Genomic DNA, 21,314 nt, shown 5'->3' on the forward strand with positions numbered 1-21,314 from the left:
TGTAGTTAGTTTAAAGGAATCACTGATCTTAATGACTTGCTAAAGCATTAGTACAGCTATTGTTAAAGTGGGTATAATGTCTTCAAACTACAGAACTTGCTGTTTTAGCCTAATTCTAAGCTCTTTTTAAAAAAGTTCTTTCTTTCCTCTAAGTTGAAACTTGAAGGGAGGTGAGAGGAGAAACACATGCCAGGAATTAAGTTTTGATTTTGCAAATTCCTTTAAGAAGTGTAGTTTGGTTCTCCAGAAAATCAGCACAAAAGAGGTAATTTTGTTAAAGTAAAAGTTATATGGCTGCAATTTGCATTCCAGTAATCTGGTCTTTAAAAGTTTCCTTTCTTCCCTCTTTCCAAACTGTCATATCATACTATCATATTAGGAAAATGTTATTTCTTGCTAAGTATTGCAGAACTTTAGAATTAGGAGAGAAATTAGCGCTATTCTGTCAGACACCATAGTTTTCCAAATGTGAATCTAAAGGCCAGAGAGTCCCTGCATGGGTTGCTAGGATCTTGCTCACATATTGGCAGTGCCAGTTCTAATCAGAGATTATTAGACCTTTCGTGTACATGACCTACAGGGCCATAAAGGTATCACTAATAATCAGTTCAGTGAAAAAGGTGTGAGACAATAGGAAAAGTTGGATCTCACAGAAAGTGCATGACCATAGCCATGAGTTGACCATTGAGCAAAAGTATTACCTATGTAGACAATTGGGTACCCAAATTCAAGAGACCTGTGATCGTGTTACACCATTTTTACTTTTATTTTTAGCTCCTTTGGTATTGATGCTGAAAATCAGTGCGATTTCCTGCATTAAACCACTGTCAGATTGCTTATTTGTAGTTCTTCTTATGTCAACTCATTTTGGTTCACAGAAAAAGATTTATAGCTTAGGCTAAAATAAGCAGCTTAATGACATTTGTGAACATTTTCAGTTGGTTTGGGAACTGACTTTTTCTAGAAAGTCTGATTTTTTATTATACACTTTATTACTTTTCAAAGGAAAATTGTAATTGTAATTGAGTTACTTCTGTATGTTACTCAACAGTAGAGTATTTTTTAAATATTAGTGTTCAAAATATTTTCAAATCTGGAATGTTTTCCTTTTTTTCCTTCCAGACTTTCCTGACTCTCATTTCAGGCTATTTGTAATTTGGCTCTACCTAAGAAAGCTTTTTATTGGTTCCTATGAACTGATCTTTGCTTTAGTCTGATAAATCTCCTTATTGCACCACACCTCCATAGCTTTATCAATCCTTAGCCACACATTGCATCATTTTTCTAACTTTAAATGACATTGCCTGTCACCTCAAAGCCTGCTTCTTCAGAAGGCCCGCCCCATCCCCCACTGCTTGTGAAGTCGTTGCTTCTTTCAGGGTGACTGAGTCCCCATACTAACTTCCCCAGAATGGCCTTCACACCCATCGGTACAACATTTAGCACTCCTGTGGTTTTTTTGCTGGAAGAATTTTTGAGGACGGGAAACATGCCTTCAGTGTACTTTCTATATTGCCTAGTCTATTTTTTTCACTTGGTCAAAGTTCAATAAGGAAAACCAATCAATTTTTAAAAGAAAAATTTTAGAGCTCAAAGAATTCTGAAGAGAAAAAGACACAATCTCATTCTTTTTATAGCTTGGAAAGCAGTGAAGACTTTGTAGGCAAGATAACTGGCTCAAGCTGTATTGAGTGCACACTTGGGATTGGAATCCGGACTCCTGAGTAGTAGGCCAACCATTATTTCACTACGTGCAACCTCACTCGCAATACACAGAGATCATTCAGAACAGAAGAAAGAGTAATTTGCCTTGAAGAGCTGACACACATGCTCGTCTGAATGTAAGACCAGGCTAGGCATCCAGAATGTCAGTGCTTAGCTCGCTCAAAACAATATCACCTGAAATAAAGGAACAGGTGTCATGGAAAGCTGTCAAGTCCCAATTTGCAGTTTCTAGTAAAGATCACAGCAAAAAATAGACTCCAGATTCAACGTGTCTTCATTTCAACTTCTCAAGGGCTCAGGCACTAGCTAAATGCTGGAATTCCACACAAACACATTGACCAGCTTTATGCTTGCTTCTCCTCCTGTCTGGTTACCCTAATAGTTTATTGTTAACCACACACCTGCAGTGTCTTTCCCTCAGGTTCTGCTCCTCTCTGTGCAGCTTGTAACCCCTTCTGTACATTGTTTAAAACAATGTTAAGGTGCCCCCATGGATGCCTGACAGAATCATTGGTGCCCCCTTGGTTGCCAAAGTAATTAGCTTACAGGGACTTCTCATCTAATATAACTACAAAATCAGGAATAGATCAAATTCCCCTGCCCAGGAAAGCTGCTGAGGCTCAGAGAATGCAAAAACTGTTCTTCCAGGTAATCAGGTAGTACAGCAACACAGACAATGTCAGAAGCAAGATAGCTGGAGATTGCAGTGGCAGGATAGGATAAGATAGAAAAACTGTTGTCTTATCAAACCTTTATGAGCCCCAGAAAGAAAATCCCCCCGGGAAGCCAAAAGAAGAATGATGAGGCAAGGAAAAATGTCTGGTGCTCTGCTGAGGAAAGGACATGGGCTTTCAGGAAGAATGTGTGAGGATTTGGGAGTGAAGGGGCTGAGTGTAGGGAAGATAGGTGCTCCTAGGAGTACCAGTTGGTCATCAAACCACATGTCTGCTCACAGGTAGAACCTGACTTAAAAATTGGAATAAATTAGCATTATCCCTCTTTTTTTATATCTTCCAAGAAATAAAATGACACTAGTAACCTTCCTTAGTGAGACAAACCATGATTTGGAAATCTTCACCTCCAAGAGGTAGATCTCCTTCCGTCTTCATTATTAAAGAAGAAAAACAGAGATTCAAAATATAAAGGGCAAAATAATGAGGCTTAAAAGAACTTTGGCAGCCTACTGAAGACCAGGAAATTGTAAGAAGCTGGCTATTCCTAATATGTAATTATAACAATTACATCATATTTTAATATTATGATGTTATTTATATATTATGTTATATTGATGCTAATATAGTATATACTAAAAACAACCAAGTATACTCTGAGTGGCAAGTTGTGAGGAATACTTTAGAAAGGACTTCTCAACTTGAAAGGATTATGGCCTAAGTGATATCTAAGATTCCATCCAATTTTTTAAATCTAAATCTGTGAGACTATGTAATAGAAGTATTTTCTTCTGCACATTTAACTTAAGATGACTGTTTCCTCCTGAGTTACTGCTCTAAAACCACAAGAGATTAACAGTTACTTAGTAGGAATGGCTTCTCTAATTTCTCTTGCCTTGATGTATGGATGTTATCACCTTAGAGTTCAAATTCAATAACAAGTGAGACTAGCATCTCAATCAAGCTGCATATTACATCATTTATTGCACTTTGCTCAAACAAAATATTAATATATTCCTCCTAGTATGAATCCTGATGTTGCTTTTGTCTCACTTTTTTTCTGAAAACAATTCAAATCATTTCACTCTAGCCACAGCTTAGATTTTGGTCAATTAAGCTTATAATTTATTTTAATGTTTAATTTATGTTATACTCAGGATCATTCCCCAAATGTATGGTTTATGATATAATACTGAAGTTCCAGAGAAGCTTTCATGCTGTCCAAATTTTGGAGATTCTGTAGTGTATTTTCTCCAGAGACTGACTTCCTATCCCAGCTGCAGGGTGGTAGAGGCTGTATCCCGATTGTGTTGGAAGGAAAGTTCCCCCCAACCTCTCTCCACCTACACCTTCAGAAATACTTGTTATCTTCAATCTCAATGATTCTTTAGACTTTTGAATGCTTTAAAATTCTTGTAGCTGTTGTTCATTTAACCATAGATTGCCTTGTAATATTTTAGAAATTTTAATGACAGCACCAAAGAAATGAGAGGCAGAAGAATCCAAATTATAATAGTGTATGTCTCTGTTCTGGAGAAATTACATATGGTTATTGTTCTCTTTTTCTATTTCATATTTTCTAGATACTGCAACTGTACTAGTTTCATAAGAAAATCTAATTAAAATGACCAGAACAGTTTTTATCCCATATTTTTGTTTATCATACATTTTTCTAATAATTTAAGGAAAATACTTAACCCAACAAAATCAATTGCCTTACATTTTATATTTTAAAAAATCAGAGTGCATTTTTAAATTGAAAGTATTGAGAAGAAAAGCTAAAAACAGAAATACCATTTGACCGGGGAATTCCACTCCTAGGAATTTATCCTAAGAATACAGGCTCCCAGTTTCAAAAAGACAGATGCACTCCTATGTTTATCGCAGCACTATTTTTACAACAGCCAAGAAATGGAAGCAACCTAAGTGTCCATCAGTAGATGAATGGATAAAGAAGATGTGGTACATATACACAATGGAATGTTACTCAGCCATAAGAAGAAAACAGATCCCACCATTGGCAACAACAGGGATGGAGCTAGAGGGCATTATGCTCAGTGAAATAAACCAGGTGGAGAAGTACAAATATCAAATGATTTCACTCATCTGTGGAGCATATGAACATAGCAAAAACAGAAGGAACAAAACAGCAGCAGACTCACAGAACCTACGAATGAACTGACAGTTGCCAAAGCGAAAAGGACTTGGGGTGGGGTGTGGTGAGGGAAGGAAGGGAGGGAAAGGCAAATAAGGGACCTTAGGATTAGCACATATAATGTAGGGTGGGGCACAGGAAAGGCAGTCAGGCACAGAGAAGACAAGTAGTGATTCTATAGCATCTTACTTTGCTGACAGACAGTGACTGTAATGGGGTATGTGGTGGGGACTTGATAATGGGGGGAATCTAGTAACCACAATGTTGCTCATGCGATTGTACATTAATGATCCCTAAATTAAGAAAAATGTATTGTGAAGAATAGGTTACAAAGTAAACAATGTGACTATTATGGAGTGAAAATTTATTGGGAATAAGGTGCTTTAACAATAAAAATCAGATTGATTGAAATTAAGACTTGAGTGTTGTGAAGGTCACCTTACATTTTTTAAGGATATTGGTTATGAGCTTTAGATCTAGGGCATTGCCTGTAAGATCATGAGGATGTGAAGGTAAGTTCTGATCAATTGACCTGTACTTTGAAGAGTTAATATTCATATTCTAACTTCCAGAGTTTTGTGGGAGAGTCTCCCTTGTGAGCACTCTTTAAAAGTGCTCAATTCTTCCCATAATAATCCCTGGATTTGTCCTTTCTTGTGGCTAGAGGCAGTGGGATCCCATGGGAGGATTATTGTTAGCATCCTTAGGGTAAATCAGAGTAAACAAAGAGCAAGGAATTCATTATAGAGAATGTACTGCCTTAAACTTTGACATAGGTGGATTCAAATGGAATTTTGAAAATGACATTATTCATTTTCCAAACAGAAGAGATGTGGATTTTAAAAAAAGATACAAATTGTTGAACCGTGTTCTTTAAGGCAGCTCCCTCCACCAACCACAACCACCAAAAGAGACTAGCTCAACTAATATAATACATTTTTGTGACATTTTTACCACTTTTGCCAGTTTGATTTGATTTCACTTTATTTGATTGTATCTATTCCATGACATTTTATCTTATGATAGGTAGCTCGAGTTATTTCTTTGAGCCTAGGACATTAACCTTTTGGATATACATTTTTAAATATATACTAGCAATATTTAATATATTTAAATAGAAGACTTAAATATCTGTAACTAAATTTTCCTCCTGCTATTTATGTACAGTTAAGTCTTATACAGCTTTAAGCTTTCCTTCCTCCCAACCTCTTTATAGATGACTGATATTTTATTCAGCAGTTTAACAAAGACATTTGTTGATTTTTTTGTTGTTTACTTTTATAAACTTACAAATTTATATTACGGGTAGAAAATTTGGCAAATGAAAATAAAAACTATCATTTTACTACATTCAAAAATTCAATATTACTATATTGGTGTAATCTTATTGTCTTTTGTTCTCATGAATAGAAAACTGATCATATTGGTTAATAAATTTAGACTCACAATCCATGCAATTTTTTATCTTGCTTTTAGAATATATATATATATATATCTTTAAAACTGTTTTATATTATATTAGGAAGTTAGAACATTTTTCTTATCTCAGGCCTGGACAGCACATTTTTTAATGTAAGTACATAAATTATTCATTATATAGATGATTCATATATATTTTTTAACCATCTTCCCATTTCTGAGCTTTTGGATTTTTTTCTGATTATCACTTGTGTGGGTGTGTATGTATTGTATTGTAAGGGGGAAAAATAATTTTTCTTTTACCTTTTCAAGTTCTTGGCTTGGCTGAGACCCACCTTAAATCTCTCAATTCATATAAAGAATTTAGATGGAGAAACTACTCCAGGAGGAGAGCTATCACCATTACATTATAATATAGACTAGGTGTGGTCAACAGAGGAGAATTTAGCAAAGTCTTAAAATTTCCTCCCTTTATCCCATTGTTTCTGTTGCCCATCAGTAATTTTAGACCAACCATTTACTCTTTCATATTCCTAAGAATTGCTTCCCTTTTCCTTTGAAGTTCTAGAGCCCTTAGTTCAGGGTGACATATATACCTCTTTGTCCCTGACTATCTTTGGAATCTCACACCTATGGATTCCCCATATGTACATAATTAAACTTTATTTTTTTCTCCTTTTAATAGGTGTCATCTAAATTTGATGCTTAAACTATCAAGAAGGACCTAGTGGAATAGTGGAAAACTTTTCCTTCCTAACAATGTGTATATATATTTATTTATTTATTTATTTATTTTTCGTATAGCATTTCAGAGAAAGTTATGTACATTATGACATCCAACACTACATTCTTCAGAGTGTTTCCTATAAAAAAGGAAATAATTTTAGTTCAGTTATTATTTCAGGAATTTTGATATTGATAAAATAATATTACCTATTCTACAGTTTATATTCAAATTTCACCAATAGTACTAATTATATTCTTTATGCCAATCTTATTTCCAGGATCCAATCATATTAAGCATTGAATCTAGTAACCATGGCATGATTTACTAGACCTTTTAATCTGGGAACATTTGCAACTCTTTCGTCTTAGATGAAATAATTTGAAAAATTATCTATTTAATTTGCAGAGTCTCCCATACTTGGGTTTGTCCACAATAAGATTCAGATTATTCATTCTTAGCAAGAATGCAACATAAATGATGCTGTTTTCTCAGTTCATCACTTCAGAACGTTGGTTTGCTCCATTAATTAGTGACATCAGCTTGATCATTTGGTTAAATTTTGTCTATGTTTATTTCATTTTAAAGTTATAGTTTTTCTTTTGAACAAATGCTTTTGTGAGGAGATAGTTTGAGTGTATGTAAATATTCTGTTCATCAAACACTTTCATTTGTTGATAATTCCAGCTGAATAATGATGCCTGTGATGATTAGAAAGTGGTGATTTTTCCAACCCCTTCATCCCTTTTGTAAGGCAGGAAAACAGATATGAGTGGAGTGGAAATAGAATAAGGCCAGGAAAGCTCACTAGAAAAGACCCAGAGTTAATGAGTTAATCAGTTAAAGTTCAAAAAGCCAGGAGTAACTCAGCCTGGCATGTTTGAATATTCCCCAGATAAAGGAGGGGACCTCAGCATAGCCCATGTCTTTATTGTGTTAATCATGCAGGCCCAGATTATTTTCTTAACTTTACCTACATGCTGTTTTTTTCTCCTTGAGCCCTAATCAAGCAATTTGTAACCTGAGCAAGTAATTTGGCAAAAAGGCCCAGCTGTAAACAACATAGTAAAAACCAGGAAGGATTCCATCATAAAGAGAAGATTGTATTTTAAAAACCCAGTAAATTAAGAAGTAAGATTCTTAATTTACTCTTCAGCACACCTTGGAGGTTGGTCAGGCCGTCTTAATCGATATGCTCCCAAACCAGGAAGCTGCTGTCCTGGGAGAGGACTAGAGCAGTAAATTTCTTATGTTAGTTTTCCAGAATTACCCAGAGGACTGATAAAAAACTTAATGTCTCATCCAAGGTAAACATCTGGAGACCATTTAACAAGTCTTCACACCAGCCCTTTGTTATTCCTGAAAAATCCTTAAAAGTGCCTATAAAACCTCAAGCCCTAAACCCTTAAGTGTGCCTCCTCTCTGAGGTTGCCCACACTCCCCTTTTTTGGAGGATGTCACTCTGTTGTACTCCAGATAAGTAGGGAGGGGCTCCTGAGAGGTCTTATTTGGACTTGCGAGTTTCCTTCACCCGGGTGACTGGGACAGGACTGCAGCTTAACAATTAGGCTCTTTAGTAGCCTGCCTGAGAATCTCATTTCTGTGATTTGGTAAATTCTAAGAACATCTCTCTCCATCCAGTGCACTGCAGTTCTCCCAAATCCTGGGGTTGTAGGAACCTATTTTCCATGCTGTGCAGATACCATCAGACACTCCAGGTTCAGGGGTTGACAAGGGATTTTCCCAGCACAAAGCAGTTCCTTAAGCTTCTCTTTCCTCCCTTTGTTCTGTCTTGCTCTCTGCTGCCTACAAAGCAGCTGTTATTCTTTGCTTTTCTTGCTTTAATGAATTCCTTCCTTATCTTTCTCTCTGACCTCCCTGCATCTCTGTACCAAATTTCTTCCCAACACTTATGTTGGGGAGGAAGAAATTTCCTCTACCCTTCAAGTTTCTTCTAGTTGCTCTAAGAATTAAATTTAAATTAGGCAGATTAACAAGAGAAAATAAACAAAGTTTCATTATATACCTATGGGAAGTCATAGACATGGTTCCAAAAAGTCAAGGAGAATAGGTATATACTTCATCCTGAACCAAAGAGAAGTGGACAGGGGTCTGAGACTTCAAAAGAAAGGGGAAGCAATTCACAGGAATATGAAAAGAGTAAATGTTTGGTAAACAAAATATTTGATGGGGCACATAGAAATAACAGGTAACAGAAATTTTAATAGATTTTGTCAAATTATCTCCTATCACCTCTAGTTTACATTATGATACAGATATCTATGGTGATAGCTCTCCTCCTCGAGAAGATCTTCAATGTAAAAATTTTTTATGCAGTTGAATGGTTGGAGAGGTCAAAGCATCTTCCTGAGTCTTTTGAGTCTTGATGGTTTTCAGCTCAAAATAATCTGCATATCACAATGACACAACTTGTGGTAGCGTGCTCTTGGTCTCCACACTAATCAGTAAGGAATCATGGATTTTTACTTAATAGATGTGTTTTCAACAGTGTATTTTACGCCCTACTAGGATAACCTTGCAAGAGGAGATTCTTGCATGAAGTTGGTGACATGAGTTAGTGCATGAAATTTAGCCAAGCTGCTTTCCAGATAAGCAAGATTTGGAAATGCTAATACTAGTGTATTAAAATGCTTGCCATCACCAATTGCTGTATTTTCCAGTATTTGTGTGTGGGGAGAATGCAAGTTCCATGGCCAGAATCCTCATCTAATACCCATTGCATACCTGCAGGGAGGTAATGAGTAGCCTACCGCATGGGTGCATGCTTGCATACCCCTTGGCAATGAACTATTACAGCCTGTGTTGCTTTAAGCAGAGTTCCACTGGTGCTGATTGCTGAGGGAAACAGGAAGGAAGGGCCTAGAAAAGAGAGCAGGGGAGAGGCAAGCAGAGGATGAGCCAGGGGCTGAGACAGAGGCAAACAGGAGTCTAGTGCTTGACCTACCGCTGTGAGAATGAAGCTTAGTATAAGCCCCTTTTTACCTCTCATTGTTCCATCATTGTTATTCAATCTCTCCAAATCCATAGTGAACTTCCCTGGAGCTGGGAACGTCCTCCAGTCTGTATCTACATTGAGCACTGTCAATGCTACAGGTAAAACATGGAAACTGGTATTTTATTTCACAAATTTGTGTTTACTGATGATATTGCAAGATTATTTCATATTTATATGCTCACCATGTCTTTCTTTTTTTCTTTTGGATTGTTGGTATTTTTCATACTCACTTTTTTGAGAATACATACTTTGATATAAAATTATCCTTGAAATATCTTTCCTACCAATCATGTTTATGCTGCAAATACTTACAAAATGCCCTATAGTTCTACTTTTTCAGTTCAAGAAGTTTCTCTAACATTTTTTTTCTGAAAATTATCGTGGGATGGCCATCTCAACTCGCCTGTCTTAAGCACAGGCCCCTGATAGCTTATTTATTGTTTGCAAGGTGATGTCTTGTGTAAAGCAATGCCTTTTCAGGACCGTCGCCTGGATGCTGATTTTTGTTTTACCCCTGCACACTGTAACTCAAATTAGCTTCAACTCTGTGGTCTACAGCCTGAGGATAAGTCTCGTTTTAAGCCTCATATTCCCTCTGGGTACAATAGCCTTGGGTTCTGCTTGGCTTGGAGAGAAATTTTGACAAGAGGAAGATGCATTTGGAAGAATACAGATTGTGGAGACTTTTACATTCCAACCAAATGTGTGAAGGTGTCGTCTCCATTAGTAGTTAAGTGTGTGACCCTGGGAGCTCCCAAAACCTTTTCAGATGGTGAGCAGCATCAAAACTATTTTCAAAATAAAACTAAAATGTCACGTTTATTTTTCATCCTCTTTATTTCATGAGTTTGGTGAAATTTTCCGGAGGCTTCATGATTTCTGATATTATATCAGATTGAGGTAGAAACACGTGTCAGAATCCAGCCACCTTCTATTCAATCAGTGACTAAATAGATTTGCATAGTGTAAAACATTGATATTCTTCTTATTAGAATTAGGTTTTTTTTTAAAGTAGTTATTTTTTATTGCTAGTAAGATTAGGATGTAATTAATTTTTCATATTTTTGTTTGTAAAAGAATTAAGTATGTAATTCCCTAAGCTTGAAGTATAATATGTTAAATGACAATAAATAAAAACCCCATGAACAAAAAAGCACTGTCACACTTTTAAAATAAACAGCTATGTAACCTCTCTGCTGAAAAGCCATCAGTGTCCATACTGCACATATAAACCCCTAAGAATTGTTTAAAGTCTACACTGAATGGACTAGCACATGCCTGCAAGAAAAGCCTCTACACAACCCACTTTTTTTCACTCTGGAGGTGTTATTTACAAAGGCACTCATTCAGATCTCCCAAGGAATAAATTTCTGTCCAACCAGAGGGTCTTTGCAGGTGTTTTTCCCTTTGACAGGAACACTCCCACTAAGGTCCTGCATGACTGTATCATCTCATCTCTTAGGTTTTCTTTAAAATCACTTCCTTGGACATACCATTCCCTGATTACTACTCATCCAATCTTTAATGACTCTCTCATTGTCTTTTTCGTACCTTGTCTTTTTCCACAGAGATGTTGTAAATTTAATAAGCATACCAGAAGCAAAAACACTTGAACAAAATAAGTTCCTGGGCATGGATAATACTCCCCAAGGGACTAACTGCTATGCTGCTTACTTCTCTCTCCAGCTTCCTATTCTTTTTCAAAACTCTGAGGTAAACTCATTTGTCAATTCCCTGGTAGAGTCAAAATTTCATATTTTAAATATTTTTTTATAATGTAAGTTGTTTTTATAGGAAGAATTCTAAAAATTCTTCTAGAATTGATGCCCTTTGCATAGTCTTTCCAACTACATGTAAATCTTTTTACACTAGGTTGTAAGTAAAGTCAGGGAGAAAAAATTATATTGTGGGGTCCCCAGAAAGTCAACTTGACCTAACTCACTCCATTTTGTAAAGCTTAGCCTTACTAACTCCATTTTAAATTAAAACCCAAGCTCTAAGCAAAAATAGGAAAGAGGAAGTACCCCGCTCCTGGAAAAATAACAAGCTAGAAATAATCACCAATGAGCTTAAAAGTTATAATAAACTTGGGAAATCCCCTAGATTGTTTTTTGCTGCATCTGCTAAATTGTTTTGCTGTATCTTCCAACTCGTTTTGCTGCATCTGCTACATTCCGGAAGTATGAAAGCAAAAAGCGAACTTTGTTCAGGGTCTCAGATTGTGTCCTGTGCTTCACATACACACACATAGTAAAATCATACCTAGCTCATAAGTATGCTGAAATACAGATTTATCTGAACAAATACATCAAGCAATGATTTGTGATTATTTATGTATAAACATCCAAATACTGATCTCATTTACGCTCTGTTCATTATCTCTACAGCCACCATCACAAAGCATTTGCCAATTCACAAGTGCATGTAATGAAAATCTGGTAGAGGATGAGCCTGGGATGTTACCAACAGGAAGGTTACTAGGTGTGATCCAATTCCAGCTGCATCTTGTAGACTTCTGGAAGGGTGGAGGGCTTAAAAGGAGACTTAGAAAATTAAAGGGAGGGAAGACATCCACTCGGGGAAAAATTTTAAAGGCATGATTAAAGATGCAGAAATGTTCCTGACTAGTTGATAGATTACTGATCTGCTCAGGGTGCATGGATTTCATTAGGATTTCTACACTTCAAAAGACCCAGAGCTGACAGATTTGTTAGCTGTCACCAGAGTGGGTCACAGACCCACTGTGAAAAAGAGAATGTCTATTTTCCACCCTCTCCCCTTTTGTGTACTCCTCAGTTTTCTACTCAAGAAAGCATACATATCCAGGATCACCAGTGTTTTCATGCTATTTGACGTCATGCTGGACAGGGAGAATAAGGATGTGCCACTCCCATTCCCATTGAGGTATATTTACTTTTGGTGTTAACGTTCCTTAGAGAAAATTTCACTTTAAAATATAGTCTTGATGGGAGAGGCAGAGCCAGGATGGTGGCGTGAATAGAGCAGAGATTTCCACTTCTCCTCCAAAAAACACATAGAGCTATGAAAATATAACAAAGAAAAATCTTCCTAAAATAAAGACCACAGGACACAGGACAACATCCAGACCACATCCACACCTGCAAGAACCCAGCGCCTTGCGAAGGGGGAGAGGAAGGCCACAAACCAACAAGAAGGGAAGCTCTTCCAGCGGTCACTCGTACCAGCTCTGCAAACTATCTCTATCACCATGAAAAGGCAAAACTACAGGCAGAAAAAGATCACAGAGACAACACCTGAGAAGGAGACAGACCTAACCAGTCCTCCTGAAAAAGAATTCAAAATATAAATCATGAACATGCTGACAGAGATGCAGAGAAAAATGTAAGAGCAATGGGATGAGATGCAGAGAAAAATGCAATAGCAATGGGATGAAGTCCAGAGGGAGATCACAGATGTCAGGAAGGAGATCACAGAAGTGAAACAATCCCTGGAAGGATTTATAAGCAGAATGAATAAGATGCAAGAGGCCATTGAAGGAATAGAAGCCAGAGAACAGGCACGTATAGAAGCTGTCATAGAGAGAGAGAGAAAAGGATCTCCAGGAATGAAACAACACTAAGAGAACTATGTGACCAAGCCAAAAGGAATAATATTCGTATTATAGGGATACCAGAAGAAGAAGAAAGAGGAAAAGGGATAGAAAGTCTCTTTGAAGAAATAATTGCTGAAAACTTCCCCAAACTGGGGGAGGAAATAATCGAACAGACCATGGAATTACACAGAACCCCGAACAGAAAGGATCCAAGGAGGACAACACCAAGACACATAGTAATTAAAATGGCAAGGATCAAGGACAAGGAAAGAGTTTTAAAGGCAGCTAGAGAGAAAAAGGTCACCTATAAAGGAAAACCCATCAGGCTAACATCAGACATCTCGACAGAAACCCTACAGGCCAGAAGAGAATGGCATGATATACTTAATGCAATGAAACAGAAGGGCCTTGAACCAAGGATACTGTATCCAGCACGACTATCATTTAAATATGATGGTGGGATTAAACAGTTCCCAGACAAGCAAAAGCTGAGGGAATTTGCTTCCCACAAACCACCTCTACAGGGCATCCTACAGGGACTGCTCTAGAATGGAGCACTCCTATTAAGAGCACAGAACAAAACACACAACATATGAGGAAGGGAGGAGGAGGAATAAGAAGGGAGAGAAGAAAAGAATCTCCAGACAGTGTATATAACAGCTCAATTAGCGAGCTAAGTTAGGCAGTAAGATACTAAAGAAGCTAACCTTGAACCTTTGGTAACCACGAATCTAAAGCCTGCAATGGCAATAAGTACATATCTCTCAATAGTCACCCTAAATGTAAATGGACTTAATGCACCAATGAAAAGACACAGAGTAATAGAATGGATAAAAAAGCAAGACCCATCTATATGCTGCTTACAAGAAACTCACCTTAAACCCAAAGACAAGCATAGACTAAAAGCCAAGGGATGGAAAAACATATTTCAGGCAAACAACAGTGAGAAGAAAGCAGGGGTTGCAGTACTAATATCAGACAAAATAGACTTCAAAACAGAGAAAGTAACAAGAGATAAAGAAGGATACTACATAATGATAAAGGGCTCAGTCCAACAAGAGGATATAACCATTCTAAATATATATGCACCCAATACAGGAGCACCAGCATATGTGAAGCAAATACTAACAGAACTAAAGAGGGAAATAGACTGCAATGCATTCATTTTAGGAGACTTCAACACACCACTCACCCCAAAGGATAGATCCACTGGGCAGAAAATAAGTAAGGACACACAGGCACTGAACAACACACTAGAACAGATGGACCTAATAGACATCTATAGAACTCTACATCCAAAAGCAACAGGATACACATTCTTCTCAAGTGCACATGGAACATTCTCCAGAATATACCACATACTAGCTCACAAAAAGAGCCTCAGTAAACTCCAAAATATTGAAATTCTACCAACCAATTTTTCAGACCACAAAGGTATAAAGGTAGAAATAAATTCTACAAAGAAAAAAAAAAGGCTCACAAATACATGGAGGCTTAACAACACGCTACTAAATAATCAATGGATCAATGAACAAATCAAAATAGAGATCAAGGAATATATAGAAACAAATGACAACAACACTAAGCCCCAACTTCTGTGGGATGCAGCGAAAGCGGTCTTAAGAGGAAAGTATATAGCAATCCAGGCACAATTGAAGAAGGAAGAACAATCCCAAATGAATAGTCTAACATCACAATTATCAAAACTGGAAAAAGAAGAACAAATGAGTCCTAAAGTCAGCAGAAGGAGAGACATAATAAAGAACAGAGAAGAAATAAACAAAATTGAGAAGCATAAAACAATAGCAAAAATCAATGAAACCAAGAGCTGGTTCTTTGAGAAAATAAACAAAATAGGTAAGCCTCTAGCCAAACTTATTAAGAGAAAAAGAAAACCAACACAAATCAACAGAATCAGAAATGTGAATGAAAAAATCACGACAGACTCCACAGAAATACAAAGAATTATTAAGGACTACTATGAAAACCTATATGCCAACAAGCTGGAAAACCTAGAAGAAATGGACAACTTCCTAGAAAAATACAACCTCCCAAGACTGACCAAGGAAGAAACACAAAAGTTAAACAAACCAATTAGGAGCAATGAAATTGAAACGGTAATCAAAAAACTACCCAAGAACAAAACCCCGGGGCCGGACGGATTTACCTCGGAATTTTATCAGACACACAGAGAAGACATAATACCCATTCTCCTTAAAGTGTTCCAAAAAATAAGGAAGAGGGAATACTCCCAAACTCATTCTTTGAAGCCAACATCACCCTCATACCAAAACCAGGCAAAGACCCCACCAAAAAAGAAAATTAGAGACCAATATCCCTGATGAATGTAGATGCAAAAAATACTCAATAAAATATTAGCAAACAGAATTCAACAGTATATCAAAAGGATCATACACCATGACCAAGTGGGATTCATCCCAGGGATGCAAGGATGGTACAACATTCGAAAATCCATCAACATCATCCACCACATCAACAAAAAGAAAGACAAAAACCACATGATCATCTCCATAGATGCTGAAAAAGCATTTGACAAAATTCAACATCCATTCATGATAAAAACTCTCAGCAAAATGGGCATAGAGGGCAAGTACCTCAAAATAATAAAGGCCATTTATGATAAACCCACAGCCAGCATTATACTGAACACCGAGAAGCTGAAAACATTTCCTCTGAGATCAGGAACCAGACAGGGATGCCCACTTTCCCCACTGTTATTTAACATAGTACTGGAGGTCCTAGCCACGGCAATCAGACAAAACAAAGAAATACAAGGAATCCAGATGGGCAAAGAAGAAGTTAAACTGTCACTATTTGCAGATGATATGATACTGTACATAAAAAACACTAAAGACTCCACTCCAAATCTACTAGAACTGATATTGGAATACAGCAAAGTTGCAGGATACAAAATTAACACACAGAAATCTGTAGCTTTCCTATACACTAACAATGAATCAATAGAAAGAGAAATCAGGAAAACAATTCCATTCACCATTGCATCAAAAAGAATAAAATACCTAGGAATTAACCTAACCAACCAAAGAAGTGAAAGACTTATACTCTGAAAACTACAAGTCACTCTTAAGAGAAATGAAAGGGGACACTAATAAATGGAAACTCATTCCCTGCTCATGGCTAGGAAGAATTAATATCGTCAAAATGGCCATCCTGCCCAAAGCAATATACAGATTTGATGCAATCCCTCTCAAATTACCAGCAACATTCTTCAATGAATTGGAACAAATAATTCAAAAATTCATATGGAAACACCAAAGACCCCGAATAGCCAAAGCAATCCTGGAAAAGAAGAATAACGTGGTGGGGATGTCACTCCCCAACTTCAAGCTCTACTACAAAGCCACAGTAATCAAGACAATTTGGTACTGGCACAAGAACAGGGCCACAGACCAGTGGAACAGATTAGAGACTCCAGAAATTAACCCAAACATATATGGTCAATTAATATATGATAAAGGAGCCATGGACAAACAATGGCAAAATGACAGTCTCTTCAACAGATGGTGCTGGCAAAACTGGACAGCTACATGTAGGAGAATGAAACTGGAGCATTGTCTAACCCCATTTACAAAGGTAATCTCAAAATGGATCAAAGGCCTGAATATGAAGCCGTTAAACTCTTGGAAAAAATATAGGCAAAAACCTCTTAGACATAAACACGAGTGACCTCTTCTTGAACATATCTCCCCGGGCAAGGAAAACAACAGCAAAAATGAGCAAGTGGGACTACATTAAGCTGAAAAGCTTCTGTACATGTAATATATATTTAAGGTCACTCAAAACAATTACTGAGCCCTGTATTAGAGGTCAAAGCGAGGAACTAGAATGTAGTCTCTTTCTAAAAACAGATCAGGAAGACTAAGGAGAGATGATGAACCATTTGCTGCTAAAAACTAAGGAGACAAAAGTGATGATCTTTGAATAGGTAATTTCACTAGAACATTGCTTTTGGAGGAAATGTCACCCATCAACTGTCCCTGGTTAAATGTATCTTACAACATTATTTAAAAAATATAAAACATTGAAAATATTTCTGGTACTCATTTAGAACAAATGGCATTAAAGTTTATATGCTAATATGTTTTAAAAATTCAATGGAAGGAAATTTTAGAAAGCAGTTTGAAGGTCCTAGAAGCAAATTTTCTGATAGCACTATTGTTTTCAAGAAACAGTACAATATCATTTTTAAAGGCGCATTAATATGGCATTTCTCGGAATTTGTGTATTAGGTCACGTTGCCCCATAACTTAAAGCTTACAGGTTCAGTTGACTTTTTCTGCAGGTATAAACTTACCCAATTTTCTAGACATTCAAATTGCTGTGTGTGTTATCAGCCTCATAAGTCTCAGACATTGCAGGCACACCAGTTTCTTTCTGTTTTAAGGTCAAGGAATTCTAAACGCTTAAGGAATATAAGAGTGATAGGAACATCAGAGAGCACTCTCTTTCTTAACAACAGAAAAACTCCAAGAAGATGCTCATCAAATAATTGTAAGGCTTGGAAATATTCAAAACTCATTATCTTCTATGATGTGTAGAATAATTAAATGCAACATTAGCATCAACATGACATTAGTGGTAGATAATTTTCAGCCATCAAATGCCGTTGTCTCCCATTAACTGGAGGGCTGTTTGAGATTTTGTTTCCATTTCACCATAGTACAAAACATTGTGACACGCTTAATATTTCTTCCGCCAAGATGTCCACTCCGATTCCTCACCCTTTACAGAGTTGTTGATTTCATCTTGCATTTCGCTGCCAAAAAAGCGATTGCACGTGCAGCACCAGTAACAAGGTGAAAATGAATTATGCATCAGAATAAACTGCATTTGAGTTAGAAAAAACTTAGACTTCAGCATCTTCAAATTGCAATGTGATTTAAGAAGGAATGCATTTTAGGAGATAGCAATGGACTAAGGTGAAGGGGTCAGCATGGGCCTGGTTTAATATAGTTTAGCTTTTGATTATTTGTTTTTTAAAAAGCTGCTAAGCACACTGAATCTGTTTAAGGGCAATGTCAAAAGTGTGGAGACTGGAGAAAAGCCATGAAAATAGTGACAGACTGTTATGCATGGTAATGCTATAGGCCCTGCTGCAAACAAAGCGTCCACCAGAGCAGGGAGAGCAAACAAGGAGCCTGCTATGAAAGCAAGGGACAAGGCTCCCATTCCAGAGCAGTAAATGTGGCTGAACTCTACTGCCTCTGAGATCTAACTGGCTTTGTCAAACACGCCTTTAAGCCAATCTGTCCACAAGAATTCTGTACTTTTGACAACTGGAACATACAATTGTTTGTTTAAATTGTCTACCTTTAATTTTATTTACAGTTACATTGGTCCAGGAAAATACCCTCTTACATTCTTCAAACAACCAAGCAGTAACTGCAGCTGTGAAAAGTGCTCCAGAGGACACATGTGAGTTGGGTTTAAACTAATGGGGAAATGTATAGGTCAAAATATAGGATATATAAGTGTTAGAGAATCTGACGCAAATAAAAAGTGTTTATTCATACAGGAGGAAGGAAAACATCTCAATGGTAAAGTAGAAGGTGGACCAAGAGTAGGGATCCTCACATTCACCCATCAACTCACTAAGGGTTCTGTTCCCCTCTGCCCACTAGTCACCCTTGATCTCTTGAAAGAAACAGCACTGGCTGAGAAAAGCCCCTATCCACGTGCTGTGTTTCTTACTTAAGGGAGATTCATTCACTTCCCCCATGCCCACTTCTCATCTGGGTGAAATGAATGTGCAATTCTGTCTGTCAAATGGTGATGCTGCCACACTGATGCACTTGGTTGGCATGAGGACTCTCATTTCCTTCCAGTACCACACCATTTCCTATCCTTCTCCCTTAGAACCACTTGCCCCACTAGCCCAGCCTTCCCTGGTGTGGGGCCCAGCTGCAAAGGCAGTTGTCATATGCAAAGAGAAAACACAGTGAGGAATCAGAGGGCGGATTTCTAGTCTTGGCTCTTACATGTTTGTTCAGACAACTTCAGGACTTTGTTTCTTCAACTTATAAGTGAACAGGTTGGTTGAATCAGTGATTTGAAAGCATAGCGTGTGTGTGTGTGTGTGTGTGTGTGTGTGTGTGTGTGTGTGTGTGGTGTGTGTGTGCGCCCACGCATGCATGAGCACACACACATATGCTGATATAACTCATCCCTTTATCAACAGAACACTGTCCTTTTTAAAGCAATGTTCTTTCACAGAGCCCCAAATTCTGAGCAGACAGACACAGACCCATGATAGCTGGGGCAGGGATGAGGAGCCTGTAGTTCCCAGCTGCATTTCCACTCCTAGCCTTGCTCCTGAGTGCCCTGAAGAGTCAAGGCCTGACATCTACAGGAGAGCACAGTTTCTAAAGTTCTTTCAAGTTCTAAACTTTTTTAGATTTTCTGCAATTCAATACGACATTTTACTCTAAACTGTGACTATCTCGCAAGGCTTTCTATTTATACCTGCACTTTCTTTTTTGGCATCATCAATCTACAATTACATGAGGAAAATTATGTTTACTAGACTCCCCCCATTACCAAGTCCCCACACAAACCCCATGACAGTCACTGTCCAGCGTAGTGAGATGCTGTAGAATCACTGCTTGTCTTCTCTGTGTTGCACAGCCCTCCCTGTCCCCCTGTCCCCCACATTATACATGCTATTAATAATGCACACTTTCTTCCCCCTTACCCTCCCTACCCAACCATCCACCCCAGTCCCTTTCCCTTTGGTACCTGTTAGTCCATTCTTGGGTCCTGTGATTCTGCTGCTGTTTTGTTCCTTCAGTTTTCTCTATTTTCTTATACTCCACAGGTGAGTGAAATCATTTGGTTCTTGTCTTTTTCCATCTGGCTTATTTCACTGAGCATAATAGCTTCTCGTTCCATCCATGTTGTTGCAACGGGTAGGATTTGTTTTCTTCTTATGGCTGAAAAATATTCCATTGTGCATATGTACCACATCTTCTTTATGTATTCATCTACTGACGGACACTTAGGTTGCTTCCATTTCTTGGCTATTCTAAATAGTACTGTGATAAACGTAGAGGTGCATCTGTCTTTTTGAAACTGGGAGCCTGCATTCTTAGGGTAAATTCCTAGAAGTGGGATTGCTGGGTCAAATGCTATTTCTGTTTTGAGCTTTTTGAGGAATCTCCCTACTGCTTTCCACAATGGTTGAACTAATTTACATCCCCACCAGGAGTGTAGGAGGGTTCCCTTTTCTCCACAACCTCGCCAACATTTGTTGTTGCTTGCCTTTTGGATGGTGGCGATCTTTACTGGTGTGAGGTGATATCTCATTGCAGTTTTAATTTGCATTTGTCTGATGACTAGAGATGTGGAACGGAACATCTTTTCATGTGTCTGTTGGCCATCTGAATTTCTTCTTTGGAGAACTGTCTGTTGAGCTCCTCTGCCCATTTTTTAATTGGGTTATTTGCTTTTTGTTTGTTGAGGTGCATGAGCACTTTATATATTTTGGATGTAAAGCCTTTATCAGATCTGTGATTTATGAATATATGCTCCTATATGGTAGGATGCCTTTTTGTTCTCTTGGTGGTATCCTTTGCTGTACAGAAGATTTTCAACTTGATAGAGTGCCACTTGTTCATTTTTGCTTTTGTTTCCCTTGCTCAGGGAGATATGTTCATGAAGAAGTCACTCTTGTTTATGTCTAAGAGATTTTTGCCTATGTTTTTTTCTAAGAGTTTTATAGTTTCATGACTTACATTCAGGTCTTTGATCCATTTCGAGTTTACTGTTGTGTATGGGGATAGACAATGACCCAGTTTCATTCTCTTATATGTAGTTGTTCAGTTTTGCCAACACCAGCTGTTGAAGAGGCTGTCACTTCCCCATTGTATGTCCATGGCTCGTTTATCATATATTAATTGACCGTATATGTTTAGGTTAATATCTGGACTCTATATTCTGTTCCACTGGTCTGTGACTCTGTTCTTGTGACAGTACCAAATTGTCTTGATTAC

The sequence above is a fragment of the Manis javanica genome, chromosome Y (assembly GCF_040802235.1).
Source record: "Manis javanica isolate MJ-LG chromosome Y, MJ_LKY, whole genome shotgun sequence".
In the NCBI taxonomy this organism is placed as follows: Eukaryota; Metazoa; Chordata; class Mammalia; order Pholidota; family Manidae; genus Manis; species Manis javanica.